Raw genomic sequence first — 6,000 nt, 5'->3', positions numbered from 1 at the left:
ATGAAGAAAGAGATCTATCAGCAGCCCCATCATTCTCCGCACTAAGACTGTTAGCTGAAACAAGCACAAAAAGAACACGCAATTTAAGAAATTAAATGACAATAAGAAACTAGTTTAAGAAGTACTGTATGCAAAAGTCTTGAGTCACCCCTCACTCCTTTATATTTTTCTTGGAAAATGGGAAATAGGTGCACTGATTTATTGAAACATGTATTCACAGAAATACAGTATGTCAGGCAAAAGGTTTGTATAGTTCTAAAGAACTTGAAAATCATAGCCTGAACTCACTTAGCCAAGCTTTCTCATAATTTCTTTTAGTCCTCAGAAATAGTTCTCTAGGATTCATGGACAATCTATGCTGTTCTTTGGATGTTGGCTACAGTGAGATGTTATCCACTGCTTCAGTAATGTTAAGGTCCGGGTTCTGGGGAGGTCACTCCATGTCCCATGATTTTACTGCACCAACAGTGTGTTTGGGAGTCTTCCGATGCTGAAAAATGAATGAAGATTTTCAGATGCTTTCCAGATAGGATTGTATGGTGTTTCAAAATCTGATGACATTTTTCTTCATTCATAATTGCAAACAAGATCTCCAACACCACTGGTTGAAATGGAGCTCCAAGCTATGACAGAGCCTCCGCTGTGTTTTATAAATGGCTGTAGAGACTCACTGTTGTAAACTGATTTTCAGCCCAGTTCTTGTTTAAGTTTGGCATTGTTTGGCATTTTTCAGAGATTCAAATAAAGATATTTTCCATATACTGAAAGTAAAATAAGAACATTTCAACAAAAAACAACAAAATATTAAAAATGTAACATAAAATGTATGCTAGTAGTAGTAGCAGTAGTAGTAGTATATATAAGGATCAAAGAACTATTTACACAAAGAAATTTTAAGAATGAAAACAGAGAAAGAAAGGGTAAAAGAGAAAGCATCACATTTAAAACCAGGAGAAACAAATAGACAATGAACCTGAAATCTTATTGTTGTTATAGCTTTTATTCACCTTTACCTCTGCTGTCAGTAAGTTGTTGTGATAATGAGTTTGACTGACACCTTGTGTATTTGCTAACCTCGGTCACATTCCTCCATCTGACAGCAGTCAAGGGGTTATTACAAGAAACCTTCTTGTAAATGAAAACGACTGGAAACATCCAGACTTTGTTTCATCAGACTGTCAGTCACTGTTAACTCTTATGTTTATCAGTATTTAGTAAGTGTAAGTTGAAGCATAACATATTTAATTTACAGTTTATATTCTTTTACCACAGAAATTTTGAAAACATTAGTGGTATATTTCATCCGTTCTCATTAGAAGGAAAAAAAAAACCTGTGAGACAAATGATTTTGTAAAAAAAATCATTTTATTTTGGAAAAATGTGACTGTGCTAGCTCACAATTACACATCATGTCTGAATAGTTTTTTCTCTTCACGCTATTATTGGGTGAAAAATTATGGCTTGTTAGGGTTATTTTAAATCAGTGAAAAAAATAAATAATATAAAGAAACTTTCAGAGTGGCCAGACAGATTTAATAATTGGATAGAAAGAAAGAAAATATTAAGGTATATGATATCCTTATATATAGTAAAAGTTTATATAAAAGTGGGAAAACGCTAAAACAGAAACTTGGAGTAGGATGATTTTTTTTTTTTTATCTATCAGAAATTTACATTTTACATTTGGAACACTCGGTTTTGGTCAGAATATTGCCATCCTCTGCTGGCTGTACATACCACATAGAAAACACAATACAAAACAGAACATGGAGGAAAACAGAGAGCCTGAGACCTGCATGCAAACCAACAGAAAATGATCCATCAACTTTGCTTTAAAGAAGAATTTGGGGGTTGAGAAGCCATTTGAGTCACTAAGTGACATTTTGAAACAGTTGTTTTGGATTTAAGCGTTCTAAAGTGACAAACATACACCAAGCCTAAACATATATGAAAACAAATATCAGTGGTTGTACTATCAACTACAGTTAGTACAAATCATTTAGTTCATAGCAACAAACAGAAAATTCAAGTACTTAAAAAGAGAAAACATAAAGACAGATTTTAAGAGGCTGTTTTGCAGATGAGAACTTCTATTCTATTTATTTCATCAGTCATAATAATTTGTCTCTCTCTTAGCACCTGGTTCATAAAATGGGAAGTCATGAATTTTTATAAATGATTGTTTTCATGTAAGTTAACATCTTGTGCAAACATAACAGCAAATGAATGAAATTGTCAAAACTTTCTCAGTGTAATTTACATAATATTATAATACCTCATCAAAACCATAACTTCTTGGGGAAAGCTAGTAACTTGTCAGTACAAAAAAATACCTGATTTGACCACCAACACCTTCTCAGAACAAGTCAGTCACCTGTCTGAATAACACAGTAACTTGTAACCTGTAAAATAATGTTTTACATTGGCAGAACAATAATAGTTACTTGAAACACGATAGTAATTTGTTCAAGCAAGATAGTAAGATACTGCCTTAACAAAGCAAAAAGTACTATATTTATCAGAAACACAACGCCTTGGTAGAAAACAATAATGTGTTGAAATGAGATAGTAACTTGTGCAAATACAATAATAAGAATATTAATTTCTTGAGAAAAGGAGAGGAACTTACAGTCATGAGAAGAAGAAAGTTTTCACAGCAGTGTAGTTTTGTGAAAAACCAAGTGAACCCAATGATTTACTGGCTTCTAGAGGGGGATTCTACAAGATGTATGTATGGAACTTAAAGTAATCGGTTTCTGTTTGACATTATCATGTCCCATCATTGTATAAGAATTTTGGCCCACTCCTTTTCTTTGATGGTGCTTCAGCTCATTGAGTTTTGCACATCTCTCTTAAAGCCCCGCAACAGGATTTCAAACAGGTTGAGGTATGGACTTTGCCTGGATCATTGCAACACCTTCACTCTTTTCTTTTTCAGCCATTCTGTTGGAGATTTGCTGTGTTTGAGATCATTGTCTTGCTGCATGATCCAACTTAACTGTTGGACAGATGATTTGACTTTAGAATACTTTGGCAGGCAGACAGGTTTGTGGTCACCTCAATGACTGCAAGGCGCCCATGTCAAGTGTCGGCAAAACAAGCCCAAATCAACACCCTTCCACCACTGTGTTGACAGTTGGTATAAGGTGTTTGTGCTGAGGTGCTATGATTGGTTTTCTCCAAACATGATGCAGTGCATAATGGGTAAACATTTCCACTTTGGTCTCATCTGTCCAAAGGACATTGTTCCAGGAGTCTTGTTGTTTGATCAGATGCAACTTTCCAAACCTAAGCTGTGCTGCCATAATCTTTTTAGAGAGAAGAGTCTTTCTTCTTTCTAAAAAGATTTGCTGTGATGTCCACTCCTCTAAAGATTGTGGCATTGTGTTAACATATATCTGAATGCCCAAGACAAGTAAAATGCCCAAACTTTTGCTTTTATAGAGGTCACACTCACTAAGGATCACTGTCTAAAATGCATTTAATTAGCAGCACCTGTCTGCTACTTACCCTCAAGAATAGATAGTCTGGAAGAAGACAGTACCTGCAGTGACTTATGACTTGTCAGAACATGATGGTGCCTTCTCTGAAGAAGAGAATAACTTTTTGGAGAAAGATAACTTTCTTGAACTTCACAAAGATATACAACACAATGACAGGCTATACATGTTCAATACATCAGTTAATGTTCCAGCAAGCACTGACTAACAAATGTAAACATTCCCATTTGCAAAGTGACTGATTGGGTGAACATGAAGCAGAAGAAAAAAAAAAGGAATTTTGCTGATTCAAGCATGGTTTTATAGTGATGTATATATTTAAAACAAGGGCTCTGAGATTCTACACATCATATCCCAGAAAAAGCTACCAGAGCAGCAAAGGCACTGATGGGGATGAGCGTTGCAAGTCACAGCTGTCCTGAAAAACCACGTCGGAAAAACAGAAATTAATACCAAAAGACAGATATTAAAATAATGTTACTGGTGCAAAAATTAAAAACTATACTTCAGACGCGCTTCTTTAATATGACAGCAGTGACAGGCAAGTTGGGATATTATCAGAAACCCTTGAATTTAAGCTAAGGTGAAAGTGTAAGACAGAGGTATGCAGCTGTGAAACTGTTGAGAGGTTAAAAAGCAGTTACTGAAGTCTTTGTACAGAATAAATAAGCAACACAGTGATTACAGGAAAAGTTGAAGTTTCAAGGTAAGAGAAGAGGCAACTTCAAGGATCCCAAGTTCATTTCAGGGTCCCTCAGAAGTAGAACACTGTTCTTAGAAAATAAACTCCCAGATTGTTGAACATTTGGTCACCTTCACCTCTACTCCCTTCCTCAACACACAGACGAAGGCAGGTTTCTGTAGAGAAATTAGGACATTTATGCAGGTCAATGAAACGTTTTTCATCACATAAACAACTAAACTAAGTTTTTATTGTGCAGAAATGTCAGCAAATCTAAAGAGAAAATCTGAGGAGTTAAACATCTCCCAAGCTGAGATGTTTGCAGTGATGCTAATCCCTTTCAGCCACTCTAGATAAAGTCTTACTGTTAAGGAAATACATGGTGAGAATTGTTCTCTATATTTCCATCAAATACTCATTCTTTGGTCAAGACTGGGAGGTCAGGAGATACTTTTGGTTCTATGTATAGTTCGACTCTGAGACAACCTGTAAGAGTTCACTTTTTGAGGGGTTTAATAGAAATAAAGCAAGAACCATTGAAGAATTAAATGTATTTGTATACATAGTCCACTGTTTTCAGACACTCAAATGCAGTTGAGCAAAACAATGAAAAGCTCGACAAATTTCATAATATGACTTCTTCTTCATTTAAGCAGGTTGAAGATGTGGAGATGGTTCCAAGTGAGGAATTTGGAAGCTGTATCTGTGCAGCAAAATAGTATGTCCTCAGACTGCAAACAAAATAAATCCATCAGAGAAAACAGTGGGAACATTTGGCAAGCATGAATCACAAATGTGTTCATTCAGAGAACAAAACAACACACTGGTAAGTTCACCAACATTGAAACCTGGACCTTCACAAAAGACAACAGAGGGTGATGAGTCCATCTCCATGGAAAATCCCTTCACAAGATCCAGGCAAGTGACCAACACTCTCCAGGAAGTAGATACATGAATACAGAAAAATCACTTAATATAAAAAGATGACTTCACAGGGAAAATCCAGAGGATTCCTGTATCGTCAGAAGCATACAGCTCAGGAACAGCGTTCTTTGGAAAAATGAATCAGAGATCAACCTCTAGCAGGAAAAGCTGGAGGTAACTTGGAACAAATCATGACCTGAAAGGCACAACACAAGCTGGAACACATTACAGTTGGAAAGCAATGCATGGACATTAATGGCTTCAAGTGGCGCTGCCGTTTAATGTTGATATGTTACGAGGCAGAAGAAAAAATATGTTATCTGTTCACATTAATCCAAATGTAGGGAAATAGTAGAATATTGAACAATTAGACCTGAACCCAATGGAGCTAAATTTCACTGTTGAAGACAAAACCAAAGCCAAAAAGAGCCATGAATAAACAAAAAGTGAAGCAAAGAGGAGATAACTTGTTTAGTCAATGAGTTCATTGTCTGCAAAGGATTCTCCAGAAAGGGTTACAAATCAACAATGTAGCCTTAGTTTTATTTGAGACCCTGAAAATAAAGGACTGTAAAGGAAAAAAAGGATGCATGTGCTTGATGGTTTATGCACTGTTATTGTTAAACCACTCAACTTAAAGTCTGAACTTTGAGTCTATATTAATCTTCATATTCATCATATAATCATCATATAACTTTAATATGTTCTGGGACAAAAGTGAAGTAACAAATTGCATATTTCCCTAAGACATGGTCATCTTCATACACACATCAAGAAATGTAGAAGTAACATTTATTTCAGCTGTACATGACCTGTACAGATGAAATCAGCTTACCCAACATTTTCCTAGTGGCACAAAATTTTTCAGACTTTCCAAAACCAACAATTTGACTT

General features: G+C 35.6%; 1 protein-coding gene across 5 annotated transcripts in view; it reads right to left on the bottom strand.

The window, feature by feature from the left end:
- Nucleotides 1-200: 200 nt before the first annotated feature.
- Nucleotides 201-6,000, bottom strand: part of LOC134620306 (uncharacterized) — a 32,756-nt gene continuing 26,956 nt past the window's right edge. For 2 of the 5 annotated variants that reach the window (XM_063466391.1, XM_063466395.1), the window contains one exon: nucleotides 903-4,358. The gene's annotated coding sequence lies outside the window, so the exon portion shown is untranslated. The other 3 variants (XM_063466394.1, XM_063466392.1, XM_063466393.1) reach the window with 3 other exon arrangements.

Source organism: Pelmatolapia mariae, linkage group LG23, assembly GCF_036321145.2.
Source record: "Pelmatolapia mariae isolate MD_Pm_ZW linkage group LG23, Pm_UMD_F_2, whole genome shotgun sequence".
In the NCBI taxonomy this organism is placed as follows: domain Eukaryota; kingdom Metazoa; phylum Chordata; class Actinopteri; order Cichliformes; family Cichlidae; genus Pelmatolapia; species Pelmatolapia mariae.
This window is presented reverse-complemented; position numbering and strand designations above follow the sequence as displayed.